Source organism: Dermacentor silvarum, chromosome 5 (assembly GCF_013339745.2).
Source record: "Dermacentor silvarum isolate Dsil-2018 chromosome 5, BIME_Dsil_1.4, whole genome shotgun sequence".
NCBI lineage: Eukaryota > Metazoa > Arthropoda > Arachnida > Ixodida > Ixodidae > Dermacentor > Dermacentor silvarum.
This window is the reverse complement of record NC_051158.1, coordinates 92,962,525-92,987,429: the sequence shown is the minus strand read 5'-3', so window position 1 is coordinate 92,987,429 and position 24,905 is coordinate 92,962,525. Positions and strand designations below refer to the sequence as shown.

The 24,905-nt window shown below is 46.9% G+C and overlaps 1 protein-coding gene and 1 pseudogene across 1 annotated transcript in view; both read right to left on the bottom strand.

Moving 5' to 3' along the window:
• LOC119453610 (rab11 family-interacting protein 4A) overlaps nucleotides 1-24,905 on the bottom strand; it is a 256,371-nt gene that overhangs the window by 210,553 nt on the left and 20,913 nt on the right. The gene's annotated exons all lie outside the window — the stretch shown is intronic.
• LOC119452501 (histone H5-like) lies at nucleotides 22,352-23,402 on the bottom strand (annotated as a pseudogene).

The window sequence follows — 24,905 nt, the reverse complement described above, 5'->3', positions numbered from 1 at the left end:
GCCTAGCAACCAGTGCAACAACACAGCGCGCAGGAACACGCGCACTCGGAAGCGGTAGACGTAACGCGGCCGTTCCGGCTTTCAGGCGCTCCGCGAAAGCACACAAATCGCAAAGTGACCAGCTTCTGTTTAAAATTTATCGTAAATATCGAGTATATAGCACATGATCAGAGATTAGAAGCTTTTTATAAATTCATTTATTGCTAAACAATACGTTGTTTGTTTACACCATATAAGAAAAGCCGCTGCTAGCAGACGACGCGCCACGCCACGCTAGGCGCGATCGCGCCATCTTTCGGCGTTCCGCGCACATTTTGTGGCATAAACCACGTGACAATTTGGCGCCCTATTTGAATGGTTTTTCATAAATCAGTCCCATGCGAGACCTCGGGCCATATGTATGATATACACAGTACACTCCTCGTAATTTGGCATGTATTGCGTTTGCAGGAAGAGCTCATAGGGGTTTGACAACCTACCGAGGTAGGCGACTGAACTCAAAGAGCCACGCAAACTCTTTCTTTTAAACCACTCTTACAAAGTGACTCTGTAGACGTTTTGTGGGTTAGCCCACGAAAAGGTAAGATTCGGTATGTTGAAAAAATACCGCTGCAGAGATGAATCATCACTTTCTCACCAGCGTTGTCTAAAAACTTTTTGTTTGATTTTTTTTTTTTTTTTTCGTTAGGACAGGAATTGTCCGCAATACTTGTCCGTCCCTCGTAGCCCCTGTGCATTATGGGACGGTAATACCTATCGATCAAAACAGTTCTATTACAACAAGTTCTGACAGGTGAAGCAGCGGTCTATTCTATGCCAATTCCACTTTATTCGACGCGCGACACGACATATTGAAAACCATGCTGCACATCACCTGTCTCAAGCTTGAATCCACCTTTCAACACAAACCCGAAACACAAGCGGCCTTGATTGAAAGAGCTCACGGAGCACCACCATGACACCCACTGACGTGTTAGTACGATTCAGGCGCTCCCGGCTTTGTTTCTGGCTGCACTCTCGACAGCGCCGCTGACAGCCAATCTGCGAGCCATTGTGCAGCCACTACTGGGTCGCTACAACGTGATACACGCCGAACGAGCAAACCCATTGTTTCCATTACCGTGGGAAAGTGACACGTCTGGTGTCTGCGTTGTGAGGCATGCCCGATTGAACACAACGTTACGCACGTTGAGTTGGGCTTGTGTATCCAGCAGCAACGATATCCACATTTCTGAAATGCAGTACCTTTTGGATGTACACAGGGTAATCATTTTTAAGTACTACGCAATTTCTTTTTAAATCGCCTGTGCCAAATAGGACAATTCTTCTCGCTGAGATGGATTATTCGAAGAGGCGGACATTACTAGCACGCGAAATCGAAACACATATTCAGCTAATTAACAAAAAATGACTAATTAACTTCTTAGTTAATTACTTTACGACACATATTGCACTTTACGAATTGTAGCCGGTGAGTTTGCAAGACACATCCACGTGAAATTAATTTCCAGGATGACACCAGTTTCGAGATAATATTTCCTAAAATGTGGGACGAAAACATGGGCGTTCCCCTTACTTTTGTGCTTCAATGTATAAAACAGCATTTTGGTAGAAAAGTAAGTGGAACAACAGTGCATTTTTACGGCGAGTTTGATGGCGCACATGTCCAAACTGGTGTCATTCTGGAAATTCATTTTAAGTGGATAAGCCTGACAATCTCACCCGCTACAATACGTAAATTGCAATATGTAATTAATTGCAATATGCAATGTAATTAATTAGGAAGTTAATTATTGAGTTTTTGTTAATTAGTTCAATATGTGTTTCGATTTTTCGTGCAAGTAATGTAAACCTCTCAGAACCATCCAGCTCAAGGACTATATCGTTATGGTATCTTCAACAGGCGATTTTTTTAAATCGCATAAAACTTAAAAATGATCATCCCATACATACTTGTGTCAGGCCAAGATAATCGTGGGGACTACTGTGTGCGTGGGTTTGCGCTAGAGTTCGTATGGCCACGTTGCCTTCCGCACTATTTCCTCGCATTTCTTAACGACGCTGGCACAGAATTCCAGTGTCGTTTCGGTCTGCAGGACCACGTTACCGAAATAAATAGACCTAATAGGTCGTCCACGTTTTAAGAGACACGCCTTGTTAGTACTTAAGCTGCAGTATTACTTCAGCGTTTCTTTTAATTCATGCTGTAAATGGCGATTATACAACGACTAATGTAGGTATGTATTAATAAAAGACTAGTCTGCCGGATACGCCTAATTTAGGCTGGTGTGAGCGCTTGAATACGAGTGAGGTGTTTCCCATAAAAGTGTACGACCCTGTACATCAAGTTCGTGCATTGCTCCGAAAACAGCCACAGTCGCGTCTCAGAGGCCAAGCGTAACACTGCGCAAGAGAGTTTTAAAGGGACACTATAATTACAAAATAGGTTGGGCAGTAATATGAAATTACACTTCCATAATACAAAAAGGAACGTGTATTTCTTACGGTAATAGGAAGCCTGATAAGCAAGAAAACACACAAGATCGAAAGACGGGTACCATGACGTCGTGGATTTTTACGGCGTTTGCCAGGCGTATTCTTATTTTTTTTTATCGGTAAGTATAAGGCTACATTGTAAGAAGGAGGGACCAAAGAATGAATTTAGCACATTTAAAAAAACTTTTACTGTGACACAATGGCCCGAATACGAGAATATACAGTAGAATCTGCTTAAACAGAACTCGAAAGGAAAAAAAAAAAACAGAAAGTGTTCCGCTTACTGCGAAGTTTCAATTAAGCGAACGACACAAAAAATCAAGAACAATTGCTTTATTTGAAAAGCTTTGCGTGTTTTAATTTTACTGCGGTCAACAAGACGACGCTATTACGCTCTGCTTATGATATTATCGTACCCGCATAAATCGATAATACCTCTTTAAGATGGAACCTGTGCTGCCTTCCCTTTCAAATGGAGACAACTGACAGGAAAACTGTTGCTGCGTAGACGCTTCAACCGCAACAAAGTACCTTATTATTTGTTCGTGTTGAGATGTACGCATTCGCATCTAGTCCTTGAAGAAAGACTGGCGTTCCTGGCAGCGTGAATTTTCTTTTCGTCTTGCATTATCCGTCTCAACGAGGATTTCAGAATACGAAACATCGCTGCGCTTCTCGTCTTTGGTAATGTCCATTAAAAAAAAAAATTTTAATTATGGGCTGTTACGTACCAGAACAACGATCTGATTATGAGGCACGCCGTACAATGGGGGAACTCCGCAATAATTTGGACAACCTGGGGTTCTTTAACGTGCACCTAAATATAAGTACACGGTTGTTTTCGCACTTCGCCTCCATCGAAATGAGGCCGCCGTGGCCGGGATTCGGTCCCGCGACCTCGTGCTTAGCAGCCCAACACCATAGCCACTAAGTAACCACGGCAGGTTCGTGACGCCAATTTTAGTAGGTAGTGCTCGCGCCTTGCGCTCTCGATTTTTGACGCGAAAATTATACAATGCGAATGCCCCATAGCAGCCGCTGTCACCACAGCATGGCAAATGTGACATATTGGACGTTCTTGGCTGTTGGTCATCACCGTTTTACATTGACGGTCACAGTGTTCATGTTTTGTGTGTGCTATATGACGACCCACGAAGTACGTGGCAGGTTGATGTTCCAGTTCAGACTTGGGTTCGGCTTCCACCGACGGGAACGTGTCTTTTCATCCACTCTCTTTTCCATTTTCCTTATTATTTCTGCAGTTGTATTTAAAAAAAAAAGTAATAGTTAATTTCACCCTACGCTTTGCTTTGCCTAAATAACAAAAACTCTGGCATCTCGGTATAACTAACGAAGAATCGGACATATCTGTTTTCCTAAATCAGACTACAAGCCAGCAGGCGATGTGGATCTTTGGCCGTGAAGCTTGCATCCGCTCATGACATTCTCTATACAGGGTGCGTTTCTTTCGTGTTTTTTTGTTTGTTTTTTTCGTAGCTGCACCACATTTTTAGAATATTGCCTGTGACAGATAGCACAATTCTAAAACCGTTGAGCAAGATTACTCAATGAAGCGGCCATTACTTCTACGAGAAAGCAAAATCCTTAATTGAATAATTAACATGATTATGTTAATTACCGTCCTAATTAATTATCTTACGGCCCATATTTCAACATGTGAATTGTAGCTAGTGAGTATGCAAGGCATATATAGACTTGAAACGAGTTCTAAGGATGGCAGCGCGGTTTCCGAGATACGCGCGGTCAAACTTGCGGTAAAAATGCACTGTTGTTCCACTTAGTTTATTTTTAAAGAAAATGCTGTTTTATGCATTGAAGCACAAAAGTAACTGGAACGACCAATGCATTTAGTCGGACACTTGGAGAATTAATATCTCTGCACTGGCTGAGAATTCGTTCCAGTTGTGGAGACGCGCTGCGAACTCACCGACTACATTTCGTAGGTGGAAATATGTGCACCGTAATATAATCAATTAAAACGTTAATTAACGCAGGTATGTTCATTATTCAATTAATCATTTTGATTTTTCGTAGACGTAATGGCCGCCTCATCGACTAATTTAGATCAACAGTTAGAATTGTGCTATCTGCCACAGGTGTTTTTGTGTGTGTGTGTGTGTGTGTGTGTGTGTGTGCAGTTAAAAAACGCCTACAGTCCCTATAACGTAGACCACTCTGCCATCTACAGTTTAAAAACACTTTGGAGTCTTTGGGGCTTATCTTGCCCCCAAACAATTATAATGGTCATGTGCATTTCCTTTCTATCCCGCTGCGCTCCCGGTACTTCCAGGTTGCACATATGAGCGCGCACGTGACCGTCGAGACGAAAAGCTCGACAAGAAAGTAACAACCGAAAAGGCGCCGCCATGATGTAATTCTCATGGTGACCAGTGTTTATATTTTCAGAATGGCTAAAGTTAGCATTACATTACGCTACGCATACTCGAAATAAAATTGCAAGGATAAGCATCAGCACGTGGCGCGTACGTGTGTCCTGTAGGTAAGGTTAATTCTGTAAATTTTTGAGAAAAAAAAAAACGTTCGATGGCTATTTAAAATTTGGCGTGCTTGAGAGGGTGCGTTCGCAGGCGTTTTAACCAGATGACGCTACTTGCCAGATTGCGCAAGGCTCGGGGTCGTACGTTCCGTCTTGTTAACGGTGACTCGTACTGCATATATAGGAATTTCAGTAAGGTTAGGGGCTATTCGCTGCATATACCTATACTGAAAAACCCCGTATTCCCGATAACTCCTTGTCACGGAGCGGCATATTTTCGAGAGTTGGATTGGTTTTTGACGCCAATTAACGGCCGCCAAAAACGTGGTTCACTGACTATGCGGTGTATAATTTCGATTATCGACACGCCGAATTACGGGCGTCAACAGCGTCGTGGCCACACGGGGGACATCTCGATTCGAGACGCGACACGCCAATTACGGACCCAGAAGTGTGCATGTACGTCCGCGCGGTATGCCGGGATCGACCTTGGCCCTTGACATTGGGAGGGAAGAGAATCTGCAGTTCTTCGTCCATGGTGAAAGGGGCGGCCAAGACTGTTGGGAGCTAGGAGCCGTGAATTCGGAGAACTCTACATACCGGCAGTTTCCCTACATAGGGAACTATATAGGGAAAGGAGAGGCTATTTAAGCGCAGGTTTTGGGCCCTGCTGAGTAGTCTAGAAGCTGAACCCATGCGCTGCTGAGAAGCCGTCGGGAGGCTAGTGCCGTCCAGTATCGCCTGGGCCGCCTGGCCACGTCGGAACTCCGAGGAACTTGTTGACGTACGAGACGTCAAACCAGCGTCTGCAACGAAACTCACGGTAGTTCACCTCAAGTTAGCTCAAACTGCTTGAGGGAAGTCGTCAGATCTAGACTCCCGGGAAACCCAGCTCAGGAATTCGCATCCACCTCGACAAGATCGGACCGCCAGCATTCTTCGGGAAAGCTTTGTGCACCGACTTCACGGTTTATGGACTTGCTGCTGCTGCCCGGCCATGCGTATGACACCATTTGTTTTCTTTTGAACTTTGACTTATTTTGAACTTTGCTTTAGTGAAATACTGTTTAGTCTATTCTTGTGTATTTGATCCTCGCACTGTTTCATATGTATATGTACTGTTAATTGCTCGTATTTATTTGTCACCATCATTGTGTTATATTAAGTTCAAGTGTGTTAGTCTGTCTTGTGTTTTTTATTATTGTATTTTATTAATCTGTGTGTATTTATCAGCCGATAAATATCTTGTTTTTTTGTTTACTCCCGACTCTGACTCTTTTCACTGTGCTAGCTTGCGTACGGAACGACCAACCGGCTTGTCTACCCCGTCGATGGACTTCGCGCCGACGACAAATCGGGGACAGCTGTGCACTCCTATATCCAATAACATTATAAGACACACCGGAAAAAAACTTTTTTTCGTGTTTTCTTTCTGGGATATCCTACATGTTTCATATCGGATTAGTGGATATGCATGGGAGTTATGGTGGCATATGTATTTTACAATAGGGTAACGACTACATAGAAAGCGTGCTTAGCTTTCATTCTCTATGAAGCAGGATAAAGTGGACCTGCTGTCCCTCCCCGTGTTGGCACAACATGGAGCCACACATAACGGACTTTTTTCTAGTTGTCTTACATTGCTGGAACACGGGCTGATATAGAAACAAAACCTGGCAGCGCACAGTAGACGGCAAAGACGTGCAGCTGTGCAGAGAGCACCAAGAGCAGACGAACAGAACGGCAGCCGAAGCGATAACAGCGAAAGCGCGCCGCCCGTTCGGACAACGAATGAAGCGACCTAATAAAAAAAAAAAAAGCGAACGCCAGAAAGGGAAAATATGGGGAAACAAATTTTACTTCTACCCATAATTCCGTCATTTTACTTCAATGTATACGTTCCAAAGATAGAGCCAAATATGCAAAAGGTATGTTATTTTCCTTTGGTCACCTGAATTGCCAAAACCGAAGCCCAGCTGTCCATCCCGTGCTTTGCTGTCGCGATATTCGCAACTCAAATGAACTGCAGGGGGCGCTGCGAAAACTGACCGCGTCTGGCTACACTGTGCAACATGGCGGCTATACGGAGGTCTCCCGTCGCCGAAACCAATGTGTGGGATGTACAGTACACTGTAGTTTGATGATTTTCGTGCAGTGTGATGCCAGTTTGCACTGTTTTGTGGAAGGAAAGCGGGTAGCTTACGCCGACCAAGTCATTTTAGCCGAACTGAGAGAGGCACAGCGGGTAAGGAGGCTGAAATGGGCGCACGGTGTGTGCAAACATCTGGCGTGACAGCGGACCCGCACTAAATTCTGATGAAAATAACCGATGTATTCTTGAATCCATTGGTCGTGGAACCGAAGTACTCGTGCACTGTCGGAAAAGTGCAAGCACGTTTCTGCTGCTTTGATTCACTGTGAAGGCGCGGATAGATAGTCCGGCGTTTCAAGCGTGCGAGACAGCGGCCGGCGAAGTTGGATACGTCACGCTGGCCTTGCCAGGATTGCCGAAATCTTACAACCTGCTCAATTTGGCACGTTTAACATGGCCCGCAGCAGCGCACCGACTTGCTCGGTCAGCTGTTGCCGCTGTACATGCGGATAATGCGCAGCCGGCGCGCATGCACTTTCTCATAGTTGTTCGTTTGGCGAAGGCGCAAGCTCTGCACGCTCTTTTCAGTCCAGAGAGCAAGTGAACCTAAAATCAATCATTGCACTTTATCCCGAGCATGCACTACGAATCTGTGGCGAACCTTTCCCGCTGCTTTTGCGTTCCTGTTATCTATTTTACATTCAAGATTTGCGCAACGTGACTGCTGTTTCGCTTAGCTGTAGTTATTGCAGTAGTTGGGGCATTGTTTCTCTCGTAGAGAACAAAACGATAAATAAGAAACCGAAAGATCTGCTTACTACAATAAAAACACATTCGCACACCATGTACAGGTATGGCTTGTGCTGCGTGGCCTGACCATGACTGATTACTCATCCCCGCTTTCTACGAACATGTCGCTTATGGCTGCTGTGTAAACTAATGAAATAAAACAAATGTTTCTGTGTAAATTAATGTTAACTAAGCTACTGCATTATGAAACTAATTTTCCATGTTATTCTATAATTGACGTATCCTGCACTTTAAGTGGCCAAAACTGTGTTCGCCTCTGAACTGCCAATTTCCTTCATACACTGATAAGGGATACAATTGCTTTGATACTTACGCACTTTCAGATAAGCGCATGCTAATTTGCACTAGTTACACGGGTAGCATGCCCACGTCGCAATGAAGGCGTACCGCTATGCCACCCCATAGTTATTTTGCACGCTGGCACGTACATATTGTGCTTACATAGAACGATTTATTGACGTTACCCGGGAGTACCTGAAACTCCGATGTACCGATTTTCGCTGTTGTACCATGCGCGGTAGTTCCACGTTGTGCACCGCATGTATCCGATATAAAAGCTTTAATCGAGGAAAGCTTGAGTACCGCGGTGACATTCGCATCATAAACTGCATTACCACACCGGCTATCACATGAAACTGCATGTTGAAGCACGCATACGCTGAACGTTATCACGATGGCAGTAACAACCTCAACGCAAACTTCCTGAAGTTCACTGTAGCACTTTAGTGCAAACGTAGTACCAGCAACAGGATCTCGTTCTCTTCACACAAATAACAAACCGACCCTCGCCTGAAAAAAAAAAAAACTTTCTCGAGCAAGATTTATTTTTATTTATTTTCAATACTGCCAGTCTCTTTATCGAGACCATAGCAGGTGGGCATATTGTTACAATGTAAGCGTTAATACAGCATTTTTTTAACAGGACACGTGTATACAAAGTACAAAAAGTTAAATACGCTACATGTAGCTACACAGTACAGTCTGGAAAAATAAAGATGCAGAAAAAAAAGACATCGTTTCATGCATTTAATTAGTGAAGTCAACTCTGACGCTAAGAGGAAAGAAAATGTGATAAATACAATAAATTGTGATACAATACAATCTCATGAAACATAAACGCAACACAACTATTTAAATTGTGATACAATACAATCTCATGAAGTATAAATGCAACACAACTATTTACAACCTAACAGTGTGTAACTTAATACAATCTAACATAAGAGATTGATCTAAACATTGTAAAAAAATTTGCATAAGACGAAAGCTGTTCTAGCAGTTATTCCTTAATCTTTTCTATCATGTTACTAAAAATTGATGATAATTCTATGTCAGCTGTTGCTGAGTCGAGGTTGTTCCACTCCCTAACAGCAGTAGGGAAAAAAGAATATTTAAATGTGTCAGTTTTACAAGGGTACTCAACTAACATTTTATTATGCTTATGGCGTGAAATACGGGACGTAGAGAAAGTAATATATTTTGAAGAATTTTAAAAGCGGTTGTGCAACAGGTTATGTATGAATTTTAGCCGAGCTTGCTTTGCTCTGATCACCAGTGTGTCCATTGCGGATGAAGCCAGGAGTTCTGTGGGCGAGTCAGTGGTTTTGTACTTGTTGTGAATAAACCGTATTGCTTTCCTCTGAACTTTTTCCACTTCGGTTATGTTTGTCTTTGTGTGAGGAAACCAAACAGTGTTGGCGTATTCTAGTACTGGCCGCACAAAGGTTTTATAGCATAGCAGTTTGATATGACTAGGAGCAGATTTCAGGGACCTTTTAAGGAAGAAAAGCTTACGAGTGGCTGCTGAAGTGATGTTGGCAATGTGCCTGTTCCACTTCAAGTCAGATGATAGAGTCAGTCCTAGATACTTGTGTTGCTGAACTTTAGTTAGGGGTGCACCATTGAGAAAGTAGGTGAATTCCGACTTAATCTTCTTTGTTGTTACTACCATTGACACCGATTTTTTAGTGTTAATAAACATTTGCCATTGTTCACACCAGGCATTTATCACGTTAAGGCATCTGTTCAAAGTCAGGTGATCTTCATAACTTCTTATTTCTTTATATATAATGCAATCATCTGCAAAAAGCTTTATGCTGCATTCTATGTTAGTGACGATGTCATTGATGTAAATTAAAAATAGTAAGGGCCCCAAGACCGAGCCCTGGGGAACGCCAGATGTGACAGGAACTGTATCAGATGATGCTTGATCATGGAAAACGAACTGTGAACGTTGTGATAAAAAATCTCTAATCCAGGCTGTAATGCTTCCGTTTCCAATAATTGACTCCAATTTTGCAATTAGCTTGTTGTGACACACACAATCGAATGCTTTGCTGAAATCTAGAAATATTATGTCTGTTTGACCGCGGTTGTCAATAGCCTGTGCTAGGTCGTGTATAACTTCTGTCAGCTGTGTTACCGTTGACATTCCGCGCCGAAACCCATGCTGATTGGCTGTTAGTATGCCATTCTCTTCTAAATATGTTGTTAGGTGTTTTAAAATTATATGCTCCAGTATCTTGCATGATGTACTAGTAAGTGATATCGGTCTGTAGTTGGAAGGAGAGTTCGTGTCACCTGATTTATGAATTGGGATTATCTTTGCTTTTTTCCAGTCATCTGGCACACGACCGGTTGTAAGTGACATGCGATAGATAATGCCAAGATATCTGCTGCACCATTCTGCGTATCGCTTTAAAAATTCGTTCGGGACGTCGTCAGGGCCACTAGATTTTTTCGTGTCTAATCCGAGTAGAAGGTTAAAAATTCCTGAGTCAGTTATGTTTAGTGACTCGATGGTGAAACCTGTAGAAATTATTGCGGGGACAAATCCGTTATCTGCAGTAAATACCGATTGGAAGTACTTGTATGCATTAGCTTGAGAAACTTTTTCTTCGTGGGGTCGTTCTGGCGTGATTACTTTGCGTGCACGAAAGTGATTCCAAAATCTGTGTGGATTACCTTTTACGAAGTTAGGCAGGGTAGTATTAAAGTATTCTTTTCTGGAGTGGCTTAATCTCATTTTGAGTTCTGCCTTGGCGGTAATCAACTTTGATGTCTGGAGTGATTGATTTTTAGTGTCCTTCAAAGACCGACGTAACCTTTTCACTTTTCGTTTGGCATGAATTACCTCACGCGCTACCCATGGGTTGTATTTCCGCGGTTTTCTTGTTTTTAACGGTATAAATTGTTCAATGCAGTCATGTATTACGGCCTTAAACTTAATCCAGAGGCAATTTGCGTCTGCCGAAGGATTACAAGCCATTTCTGCAAAAACTGTGAATTCATGTGCCATGTACGTCAATACATTGGCGTCGTCAGATTTCGCAAAGTCGATAATGGTGCTTTCTAAAGATCTTTTTGGTATACTAAATGACAGAGGTAGGTGACATATTGGAATATCGTGGTCAGATATGCCTTCAACAATGCTAGTATGTATTTTGCTTACAAAGAAGTGATCAGAGAGTAGTATTAGATCGAGTATATTACTTGCAGTACCATGTGAGCGTGTAGGCTGATCAACTACTTGTTGTAGGTTGAAGTTTAGCATTAAATCGATTAGCGCTTCTGATGTACGTGACGAGTATTGCATTGTCTTCCAGTCAATTTCTGGAAGGTTAAAGTCCCCCATGATGATAATTCTTAGGCTGTGAGCGTGGCACTGCAGATACTCCTGTACGTTCTGTATGAATCTTTCGTTCGAGTCAGGACTTCGGTAAACGCAGCCTGCAATTATGGCAGTGTTGTTGCAGGAGATGTTGAGAACACTATTGCCGTTGTTGCAGCTTATGATACCATTCGCAATCCATGTGGCTCTTCGGCGCCGCAAAACGCAGCATAATTCCACGGCCGTGCGGAGTTTCGTAGATGAGGGCTCCATCGTATCATACTAGAAGCGCACCCGATCGCAGTACGAAGGCTACGGACGGAGCGTCGATCTGCTCCGACGCTCCGACCTCCGTGTGAGGTTTCCGGCGCTCGCCGCTAGGTGTCGCATGAATTGCTGGAGTCGCGAATACCACGCGTGTCTTGCTATGGGCGACTACATGCCTGCGGAATCTTACGATTTGCCCGGGGGACTCGCGAATTCCGACCCATACTCCCGATTGTACGGGAACGGCCACAAATCTCCCGAAAAACTGCCCCCCCCCCCCCAAACGCGAAGAAAAATTACACAAAAATTCACTGACGATTACGATACCTTGTAGTGCGAATTTTGAACGCCGCTATTTAGGTGTTTTGAATTAGCGATATATTGTGGCAAAGAATTTGATTCTGAACGACGAGGTCCTCTCGGCGGCGGCGCTGAGCTTCTGCTCGGGCAGCTCGTTTAGAAGCAACGGCATGCAGCTAGACGAAGCATTTCCACTGGTTGCGTCGCTCATTGTCCAGAAAAAGAAAGCGTGAACAACGGGAGCGCGTCTCGCGGAGCGTATTCGCTATCGGCGGCGGCGCAGGCGAAGTAGTGCATGCGCAGTGGGCCCGAAGCCCACGCCAGCGCTTTGTTTCCATATATGGTATAGGTGGACGCGCCCGTCGCATGCCTGGTCGCCGTCGATACGTGCAAACTTTGCATTGCAGTTACGCTCCATTCCACCAGGTGTCACGACATGTAGCAGTTGCATTGCATCGTGCCACGTCTCAGGGGATGTGACATGTGCGCTGCGCAGTCTCCATACCTGTGTTTACTCTTCGGTACACGTTATGGCGCCTCCTCGCAAGGTAGGAACCGCTGCTGAAGAAGCGAATCGTAGAGCTACGCGCGCGGCTGCAACCAGGCAACGTCGGGCTCAGCAGACCGCTGTGCAGAGAGCAGCACAAGCCGCAGCTCGCCGTCGACGCCGAACGGACAGTTCAGTTCGCTCACTCGAAAACGACAGAATAAGACTTCGCCGCGAAGACCCTCTAGTGCGTGCTGCCGAAAATTGAGATCCTATGCAGCCGCTCCTCCAGCTTACGCTGTGACTGTACTGCGTGTGCCGCGCAGGCCTGCGACTTCTTAAATGTCAGCTTTGCCGCTATACAGGCACGCTATGTGGTGATGCTCACACAAAATATTGCGGTGAAGCATATTAACAGTGCAAAAGGGCATTGTCACGGGGAATAGTACGTTCCTTAATTATACACGAGCGTACGCGCCGTCTCTGGTCACAGTACGAGCACCGAGACGTCTAATGACTGTACTGGCAGCCATTCTGAGCTGTTTCTGACGTTGCCGTAACCCAGGAAAACATACCACTCTGTGAAGGTGGATGACCACCGAAGCTGTTTAGCACGTAGGCGAATTGCTCCTCCGGAGTCTGGACTATACGCGCCCTCCCCATTGCCACGACAGAAGACAAGTGAAATTCAAAATGGAGAACGGCAACTTATATTTCTGTTGTTTTTTTATACCTTCGCGTGGACGACGGGACCGCCGCCCCGAGGAGCCGGAGGAAACTAGACACGCGTCACGTTTCGACGGCACCGCCACCATGGGAGAGCGGAAGGAAAGAAACCTAGATGTGCAAGCGCCACAGCCGATCCAGGCAGCAGTGGCAAGCGCTTGGAACGCCGACAAAGACAGGGCGGTGCGAACGTAGACATGGCCGACGCAGGTGGCACAGGGGCATATCTTTGAGAAATGTTTATTATCTACCTGGGAGTCTACTGATCTTCAAAATCGTGCCTATTGATAAATAATCTACTCAAAATGTATACACGAGGGACGCCGACGAGCCAGCTGTCGAATAAGACGACGACGAACGCGCGAGCAGTGGCACGAGCTCATTCGCACGGGACCTGAGTTTAAAAATTAAATTATGGGGTTTTACGTGCCAAAACCACGATCTGATTATAAGGCACGTCGTAGTGGGGGACTACGGAAATTTGGACCACCTGGGGTTCTTTAACGTGCACCTAAATCTAAGTACACGGGTGTTTTCGCTTACTTAGATTTAGGTGCACGTTAAAGAACCCCAGGTTTTTGTAGACGCAGAACAAAAATGCATGGAACCCTAGCCAAAAACAGACTCGCTGTCAAAAGAGCGAAATTCGTCTACCTTATGACGACACACATATTGTGAAAAGCTTGTTGGAAACTTGTTTCATCCTGTTCCTTTGTGATTATTCTTGTGTATCCTGCTCACCCTGCTTGGACTTCTCGTCCGCAGTACTTTTTTAATCAATAAATCAATAAATTCTTTTTCACGTGGTAGCGGAGTGTATGGACGGCGTTCCGGATTTCCGTGGCTACGTCCTCCCTGTTTGTGTCGACCAGTGTCGCGGCCAAACGATCGCATGCAGTTGCGGACTAGCGAGCCGAGTGCCATGTCGGGTGGCCGGGCGTCCTGCCCCTTCCCGTCTTTCGGGGTGGCGAAGCTACGGACGGACACGTCCAATGCGTTTTAGTCGGAGACAGCGGCCAGGTTGCGGTCCCAATGCGGTCGTTCTTGTAAGCTTCTCCGAAATGCGTCGCGGACGCTCAGCGTTACCTGTCGTGCACCCGCGATAATGCCACTGCGCAATGCGTGGACGTTGTTTGATAATTGATAATTTGATAAGATGATTGATATTTTAGGCTATTATTGTATGCAAGCCGTCGATTGCTTTATCTTCGAATGAATTACAATACCTGCGTCGTCACTGGTAGTTTTGCTGTCTGCGCTTGCGTGATGTATAGGGCCACGACATGCCTTTACATTCCGCTTTGCGGTTCTAAATAAATTGTTGCAAGTTAGCGCTCTTGTGTCTCCGGTCTTTCTTCACCGGCCTCGTTTGGTTGTGCCCTTAAAGCTTTTCATCAATTAAGCGTTCCCGAAAATCGTCAACACCACGTCTTGGTCATAAAATCACAGTCTCGTTGCACCAACGTGTACGCCACGTGCGCGCGATCTTACAACGCGTAGCTCGCATTTGGGGAGCGAGGAGAGGCGTATATAGTGGCCTATCGTCACCATATTCGCCTTCGCAGGTGTCCATGCATCCTTTGCTCTAACCCTGAAAGCATTACTAGTAAATCTGACTCCTTGTCATCTGCAACAGACACATGCCAGTGCGCATATCTTTGCGCTCACTGAAACATGGCTTCCTGATCATGTGCGTGATCATGAAATATTCGAAGCGGATAGCTTTGCTATCTGTCATGCGATGACACGGCGCGCTTGGGGCGGCGTGCTCCAGCTGTCTCAAAAAGTATCGCATCGTCACGATTACAAATTAATCAGGCGATTGAAATAGTATGGGCATTATTAATGATCCGCGACATTAAAATAAATCTAAGGGATACTCTACCGGTTGCCATCGTCGCCACCAACGTTTTCAAGCGATCTCCACGATTCCGTTAGTTTTGTTTCCTGACGTGTTCCATCAACACCCCTGTTATTGCGGGTGACCTTAACTTCCGTGACATAATTTGGAACGGTAACCCACCTCATTTACATACCTCCCAACCTGTGAGCTTCCAAATTCGTAAAAAATCCAGCAGAGACGACATGCACACCCCGGAGTAGGGAGAGTGAAGAAGGATATGTCAGTCAGCCAAGAACTTTTTTTCTTTTTTTCTTTTTCGATTTGCCCTATGCACACACCTTTTGTGGGATACATACGCACTTTATTAGCAATGGTTTACCTTTAGATGCAGCACCACAAGCAGCAACCGACTCAGGAGAGCCGAGCCAAGCAGCCCATTGTTTTAAGCTTAAATGTGACTTTTTCGGCGACTTTGATGCTGCCGATTTTGCCAGCTTGCATCGAAGAAGTTTATTCAGACAAGCTCGTCTAAATAAACTTCGTCGAAGCAAGTATCCCTCTGGTATCTTTCCACCATCAGGAGATTTCCAAGATCTTCGGAGATCGACGAGGGAAACTCTTTCGCGAACAGATTGTTCCGTGAACTTTGACGCGACGTTCATAAAATCGTAAAATGAGCCCAAATACGTAAACTTTACGAAAGATTCGAGAACTGGCAGGTATGCACTTGTCACCCTTCTCGACACAAGCTAAGGAACTTACTGATCTGTAGGTCAGTCCGATATTACTGAATGTTCAATCGAATATTATGCTATTAGCTTCCGCTCAAATTTAATTATTCGAAGTTTGCGATCTATTCGAGACGAACGAATATACGTATTTTTTCTGTTTATAAGCCGCACCCTCAATTGCAACACCCCAGAAAGAAAAACAAAATGCGCGTATCACCCATAGAAACAACTGCATACAATGCTCGAATATTTGTAAAAACAGTCCCTCTTCCCGGATGCAAAAAAAAAATTCACCTACGATTACAATACTCTCTAATGTGAAATTTGAGCGCAGCTCTATACTTGTTTTTATTTCGCGATATATTGGCTGGCGCGGACAATCTGTCTCGTGCGGCACTTTGCCAACGGAACGAAGCGTGGCGCGACTGCCTCGCAAACGCGAGATTGCGAGAGGCAGCGCGTGGGTGACGCGTGAACGCGATGCACAGCAACCGCCGTAGACAGGCCTCCGCTCGTGTAGCGCTTTGTTTCATCATCATCGGTCAACAGACGATGCTTGCTACCCTAACGCCATCTCTTATCCATCTTCGCCGCAGAGCCCGTCTTGCGCGGCACTACGCTTTTCTTCTCACGATTTAGCCATACCCTCCTCCTCGCGCTCTCGTCGCTGTCGCCGTCTTTTATCCTTCGCTGTGCTCGTTCGCTCGATCACGAGGGACGCCGACGCTCGTCGGAGGAACGGGCGCCTAGGAGCTGCGCTCTAAAATCGTCCGCATTGTACCTTAGGCCAGCAGCTCCGTTTCCCCACCTCTTCGGCGACGACGATGGCGGAGAACCTTGCCCTAAAGGTGGCTTCACGGCAGCGCCGGTAGCTCTGCCGTGAAACCACACATTGGGGCGAAATTTGCGCTGCCGTGAAGCCACACCTAAAGTCGAAGTTCACATGTAACCGGCACCCCACTTATACTGTCACCATATTAAAATTTTACATCGTTGTTTCAAATGGCTAGGGCTCCATCTGTTTGGCGTGTTTGTGCGCAAACAATAAAAAAGGTGAGTGTGGGACGTTCCTAGAGATAGTGCAATATATACCGAGCCGATCCGCGGCGGAGGTGAAGCAGGCTTCAAGCAAATAATAAATAAATGAAAAATAAAAATGAAAAAATAAATCAAGATGCATTGTTTCACGTCGATGGCTACGTGGAATCGTTTTTGAGCGGCACATGGTCTCAAGAGCAGGAGCACGGTTATGCTTCGCCTTTAGTTAAGAGTAGAGCGCGATAGCATTCAAAGATCCCCGACTGCTTCTCACGCTTCCTGGCAACTGCAGCTTATGTAAGCGTAATGTTACCTGGAAAAGCTGGCGGCGAACGCTATGCTCGGAGGCGAGCTTTCTGGTTCTTTTTTTTTCTTCGCACGGCGCGATCCACCGCTACCGCGGATGAGCTCAGGCGAGCGCCATCTGGTTTCCAGGAACCAAGCCGGGCGCACCGCTCCCTCTAAGACAGACCTCAAACGGCAGCTGGAAAACGGGTTTGTGTTTCCGTAACGAGTTTCCGCCGTAACAGAATTATGTTTTCTCGTATACTCAAACTGCACTCCGACGCAATCATGTGGTTGTGTGTAAATCGTACTTTACGAATTTTCTGACTTTGAGGCATTCAATTAGTTCAGTAACGCCTATGCGCCACGTGGGGGGCCTGCGTCGTTCGGGATGATTTTTCTCTGCGGACAACGCCGCCGACGCTGGATTTTCTGCGACACGCAGGAACCATGTACCCCACTCCGCGGTCCCTTAGCAGGATAGACCCAGACTTACGCAGTCGTGTCCCAAATGCGGAGCCGATTTATGCTCTTTCGACCACATGCTCTGGCTGTGCCCAGCCCTAGAAAGCTCTACACTTGCCACCAAGGAATGGTGCATGGGTGGAATTCCTCAGAAGAGACAAGCACCACATCCAGCTCCAGGCAGTCCAGAGGGCCCACGACATCGCAATGGGACTTCGCCTCCCGGTGCCATCGCGGGCGGAGCCACCAACTTGACCTGAGGGAGCCGTCGGCTCCCATGGGCCACAGTTTCTCAGTACCAAATAAAGTTATTGTCACCGTCACGCAGAAACCATACACCCTTGACTCGCAAGAGGACAATGCCACCGACTGTGAGAATGTACGTGCTGTACAAACGAAATATGGAATTGTGGTATCCACTGTAAATATATATATATATATATATATATATATATATATATATATATATATATATATACAGGCACACCCAAGTGTGCTATCGAGAAGTTCATGACCACGCACTTTGCACGGGTTAGCCATGACGGCACTATCCGCTTTTATCATCGTGACTTCAATGCGGACATTTCGAAACCAGAGAAGCAATGGTTCACTCAGTTTATGCTAGAAGGGTTTGGTTTGAAATGACACGCCAATCCAAGTCACTCAACTAACTACTCAACGATGGTCGCGTAACTTTGGCGAAGAATCTGTCTAAGGTTGTTACCGAACCAATCAGTGTATATCACAGTAATTAAAAAGCTATCGTCACTACTATTAACAAATGATGAAAATAAATACATGTACCCTTGTCTAATCATGTGTGATGTGCTACAGCTTCGTTGGCCATGCACTTTGACAGAGTAGAATGACTCCTCAGTTCTTTTCTTGGTGCGTGTTGTATACGCACAAATATATGGTAACCATTAAAACATGCATGATCGACAGCTTCTGTTTTGGTGGGCAAGTAGCATCTCATAAAGACAAGGCAAAGACGAATTCGTTTAGAGTAGCCCACTAATTTCTGCATATATGCTCGATTATTCAAAAATATTATTCGCAGCAGCCGTACGGCTTCCCAAGGAACGTACGGCCGCGGTGAATATATTTAAATCGACGCGGCACTTACCTTTGGTGGCCAACACCCGGCGTAACAGCATGGAGTTCGTATATTACATTAACTCCATGCGAAGCATCGCTGGTTAGGCCTAAAAGCCAAGGCAGGCGCTACGGTTGACGGCAAACCGTTGCGGGAAGTTTGCCGGAATTCCTAATAAATCCGTTTATTTTTGTTAATTAAAGAAAAAAAAACGTTCGTGATCACAAGGGGCTGCCCCAAAAATTGGTAGTTTCTTCCCATTGGAAGAAATCCTTGCTGTCGCTGCGTTGGCAGCGATAGCAAGGTTTAGCGTTGCGCTCGAACTCGCCGGACGGTGTTCTAACTATACGCGGGTGTGACGTGTTGGCGCGACTGAGCACGCGCGACAACTCCCGCTGGGTAGAAGAAACAGCGCCCCGACGGCTGCCAGGCGTCTCACGACGCTGGCGTCGTGAGCAGCGGCGTCGCACCTCGATGGCGCACGAGGTGACAAACCTGCTTGGGGTGAGACCAACTGGAAACCGTCAGCGCATAACGTCAGCTGGACGTCTTTACTGGGTACGTATTCTCGGACGGTCAGTTTCGGCGATACTATCATATAGATGATACTATCGCTTTCACGTGACGTAGTGCTCAGCCAGCCAATCAGCTCATCCAGCTTCGCTCAACCCGCCAATCAGCGTGCGCCTGATGGCCGAGGCGGTAGTATCGCCGAAAGTGATCGTCCCAGAATGCGTCCTCTGCCCGTCCTGCTCAGACCAGTGCATACACACAGCTGCTCGGCAGTAACACACACACACAAAATCCGTCATTGCTCACATAAAGTAGCAATGTATAGCTAATACATCGAATTAGAAATCACGACGTCCCATTATACATAACTTCTTTTGCAGGTAGTGTTGGCAGATTGTGCCGTTACAGGGTGGGGTACCCGCCGTGGTTGCTCAGTGGCTATGGTGTTGGGCTGCTGAGCACGAGGTCGCGGGATCGAATCCCGGCCACGGCGGGCGCATTTCGATGGGGGCGAAATGCGAAAACACCCGTGTACTTAGATTTAGGTGCACGTTAAAGAACCCTAGGTGGTCAAAATTTCCGGAGTCCCCCACTACGGCGTGCCTCATAATCAGAACTGGTTTTGGCACGTAAAAACCCCATAATTTAATTTTAAGTTTTTAACAGGGTGGGGTACGAATCTGACACAAAACCCGTCATCATGCAGAACGCTGCGCCGAGGCGATTGAGCGTATAACCAACACCACCGAGGTAGCACAAGGCCTACGCACTCCGATCCATGACGTCATGCTACCTGGGTCCTGCAACCTGGCCGTTTGCATCGCACATTTCATGTGCGATGCAAACCCCTCTAAGAATATGATCAAACGACTCAGATGTTATTAACTGTTTCTTCTCTTTCTCGCTTTCTTTCGGTTGCGGCACAAAAGTGGCTTGGGAGATAAGGCTAAAGGCCGAGGAAATGCCTGATCTGGCCGTGACTCCTGTCAGCTACAGCAGAACACGCTGCAGTAGCTGCACAAAAAGAAAGCACATATTGGCAAGCACATAACGCTATACAGGCTATGAAAAATTACATGCAGAATCTTCTGTGGGAGTTATCTAAATGATAGCTAAGCATTTGCTACTAATCACCGGCTCTGTTAGGTTTAATTGCGAGAAACACCGCGAAATAATCGTGAAACGGAGATGCGCGGTTGCAACACCGAAATGTTAACTGAGACCTCAGCATGAGACGACGAAGAGGCGAGTAGTAACAATGTTCACTGATGTTATATGATGATGCCGCTGCTTTGTGAAAGATGAGCACTGGCCGATGCGTGCTGTTGTACGCGACGTAATTGAACAGTGTCACGTTTGCAGACCCCCGTACGTAGACGTGGTCGATGACGCTGCCTCCTCTCGATGCGAGCCATTATCAACCGTACTCCGGCGGCGGCCGAACGGGCCCCACCTTGAAAGCAATCAATCTGCTATGGGAACAGAGTGCGCCGAGTACTAATAGCTTCGAGTACTGAAGCGAGAGGCAGCACAAAGGTCAATTCGCTCGCTGCTGTTGGCCCTATCGCGAAAAGGCCTACCAGACGTGACGTACGAGGTCTACCAAACGTGACACTGTTTCAATTACGTCACGTACGACAGCACGCATCGGCCAGAACTCCATGTTCCACTAAGCAGCGGCATCATATGCAAACGCATCATCATATAACATGAGTGAACATTGCTACTACTCGCCTCTTCGTCGTCTCATATGCAACACGTTAACGTTTCGGTGTTGCAACCGCGCTTCTCCCGTATTTCTCGCCCAAGCACAGCAGCATACGACGACGAAACAGCAGTTTATTAGTAGCAAATGCTTACGTATCATTTAGATAACTCCCCCGGAAAATGTGCGTGTAATTTTGATACATTGATTTCTTTATAGCGTTTCGTCTTACCTGACGGACTGGTTTCCTCGATGGGTAGGCATAAAAATGCTTACATGTTTGAAGCGCGTAATCATTACTCGATGCATATCTTCTGCATAACTCATGCACTCGCTCTTCTGTTGCGTGCCGCTCATCAAGTTAAAATATCGTGCGACCAAAGCTCCTTTAGCGCGCGAACATCGTTCCAACAAAATCCGAATTTCGCGTACGCTAGCGGCACCTGGTAGCCACCATCATAACTGTAACTTTCTACATTGTGGCTCCATCGAAAGATGGCAGCACCATACTGTTGCGCAGCCTTTGGAGCATGGTGTGCCAAAACAACGAAATAACAAATAGCAGCGCGGCCAAGATACACCGCGGGTACCAGCGGAAATATCCCAAGCTAGTGACCCAGATTTCCATGTATATAAATTCATTTCAGCGACGAAGAATTGGTCGCACTGCAGCCCTTTTACGGATGCTCTTAATCACAGGTGTCCACAACGGGACCAGGTCTGCGATACCAATACCAGTTTCTAAGCGAAGCTCACGCGCCTTGGAACTGATTTGACCGCCTTAGCAACAGCTTCGTGAACAGCAAAGCTACCGTCTGTAAAGGCTTCATAGAAAATGTCAGCTATGCGCTGGCAGTTATTACGTGTAGGTATAGCCGGTTATATTTACCATTTGCGTAGACAAATCTCACGCGTTAAAGCCATGCCGCAGGTAGAGAACCTTCTACAGTATCAATTTTTAAATTGGGCTAATTGGCGCGGTCTTCATGGGAACACCGTTTTAACGGACCAAGGAACAGCCACGCTTACGCACATCCGGTCACGACGCCCGCTCCTGTAGCCAACGAACGCAACGAAGGATTCCCGAACGCTCCCACAGAACACTGCTTACAGGATTGGCTGAAAGCTTAGCGACGTCAGCCGTTGCTAGGCGACGGTGGATTTAACAGCTGATCGCGAGCTGTTTAATTATGGCGCGCGCTCCCGCAATGCTGGAAAACCGCGCATGCGAGCGCGCGTGCCAACAGCCGATGCTGTGAACATTAATAAAAGGACTACGAAAAAGCTTCCAGCGGATGAAGGAACAAGCCGACAGCATTGCTATCAAACTGCTCACTTCACACCCGCTAGAAAGACCAGAGAAAATGAGTACATGAGGAACACGCTTTTATTATAAAAGCGGCACTGATCATGGCGAGTGAAGAGCTATTACAAACATAATGAAGATGGCAAGACATGAGATATTTAACAGTTTGTGATAAAAAAATCGCCATGAGGTGCATTCGATGAAGTATTTACAGATGCGTGTCTCCGTGGCTTGCCGGCACTCGGGTGGGCGTGATGAGGGTGAGCCGTCGATGGACATGACAAGGTGACGTAGTTCTGTTAGCGGCTTACGTTACTTGCATAGCTGCACAGCGCCTTTGATGAGCGTGAGGGATGAAGTTGATGGACGTGCGGTGGGCCACAAGTGGACGAGATCGGGCTTACTTCTTCGCCGCCGCCTTCTTGGGTGCTGCCTTTTTCGCAACCTTGGGGCTTCTTGGGAGACCTTCGCCTTCTTGGGGGTCTTGGGCTTCTTCGCAACCTTAGGCTGGCCGCGGCAGACCTTCTTGGGCTTCGCTGCCTTGCTTTGCGGCCTTCTTGGCGGAGACTTTGCAGCCTTGGGCTTCGCCCACTTCTTGGGCTTCGGCCGCTCCTGCGGCAGCTTCTTGGGCCACGCTTCGCTCCAGTAGCTTTCTTGGGCCCGCCGTCGCCTTCTCGGCCAGGCGGAAGGAACCAGACGCGCCGGTGCCCTTGGATCGCTTGAGGCACGCGGACTGAAACAAGCGCGCTGAGAGCGAGCTTGAGGTGGGTGTTCACTACCTTGGTGTCTTTGCCGACGTCGAAGTGGCTCATGATGTACTTGTGGATGGCCTGCGAGAAGAACCGCCGCGCTCCTTCAGGGCCTCGATGGACTTCTTCACCATCTCGGTGTACTTCGGGTGGCTGGCGGGCTTCTTCGCCTTCTTGGCACCTCCGGCAGCGGACTTGCGGCCCTTGGCCTTGGGTGTCGCAGCTGCAGGCTTGGCTTCGGCTTCAGACATAGCGGGAATTGGAAGGGTATCCGTACCTGAACACTAGCAGGAACCTCACGAACGGAAGGCGAGCGACGAGTTGAGCGAGCGGAGGAGCTGACGTCCGAACTGGTTGCGAGACGAGAGAGCGAGTGAAGTGAGAAGCGGAGAGCGGCCGCTTTTATAGAGGGGCGCGGACGTCACGGAAGACTACACAATATCTCGTGCTGGCGAGCGCCGCAAATGCCGCGGCTCGAGTTTGAGATTGTGTTGTTGTGCCTAAAAACGGTTGCTAGCTCATCGTAGCGTCGGCCGCACGATTATGAAAACTAATCGGTTTTATAGTAGGGCTTTGGACGAACACTGTGCAATTTTTTTGTCGCGGCGGTGGCCGCAAAGTTTGTGAATACGAGTTTTTTGGCGCGCCGGTGTCAGCGAGATTGTGCTAATTCCACGGTTCGAGTCTCGGTATTCGCGCCTCGTCGCGTCGGGCCGCTGACAAGGGTCTAACAATAAAATTCAATGATCCTTCCACCATTTCGACCGTTTGTCTCAATTCGGACGGCGCGGATCGAGCGTGAGCGGCGAGAGAAATCGCCGGGGAAACACAATTTTTGCGCTGACCCGCCATGTTGACTGCTTCGCTGGCCCTGGCGACGTTCGGATTTTTCATGTTTTCGGCACTTTATGGGTTGATTTACATCGAGAAAAGTGCAACGAAGCTCGGGACAGAGTCATTGTACATTTTGACACAAGTTTTATTGCACTTGAAGTAGAGTTCGGCGAGCGGCCGGCAAAAATCGAGACCGGCTTCCCCGGAGTCTTCTTCCCGATTTGTGACGTAGCTCCTCGCAGAGACGGCGATCGTCGTCGCGCGATCATGAATTTTCGGGCTTTTTTCGACACATATAGCGCACATTGCATAGGGAAAGCACGTAGAATCGAGGGACACTTTTTTTGCGCTCATCGACAAAGTTTTCAGCTCCAGAAGCGCCTGTTTGAGCGAGAAAACTTTGCTCGTCGATTCGCACCCCATGGATTGCTACGGCGCAGTTTTGCTTGCGCTGGGTTTTGGACACTTTTTGGCATCCTGGGGACCGTCGTTTTTGGGGACTGTAAAATGCCGGGAAAGTGTAATTTTTGCACGGATTGTCCCACGGGAACACCTGCGAAGCAATTGCGGCCGGAATTAACGGTTCGCGCGGACTGCGCGATGGAATTTGACAGCTCGGTTTCGGTGCGTAGCCAACAGCTGGGAGCGTTGGCGCTCGCTTGGAGCCCGTTACTAGGCGGTCATCGGTGGCGAGTTTGACACTTTTCTGACATGTTCAGTGCCTGTGTTAGACTGATTTGTACGCAGAATCAGATTGACACTGCATGCGAGCGCTAGAAATTCGCGCGGGCAACTGTTGGCAAGTGTTTACATTTAGTTTCGCTTGCAAAATCACCATTTCGCCGTCGGCCCCCAAACCCAAACATTCGCTGCGCTTGCATGCAGTATTCATACATCGCCTGCACTCTCTGATAAACGGTAAAACACTGCAAGTTGGTCAGATATTTCCCAGTTTTGCACTTCTGTCGGATGCATAAAAATTATGTGTAACGATATCGCATGCAAGCTTGGCTGTTATGCGTAATATAATTATT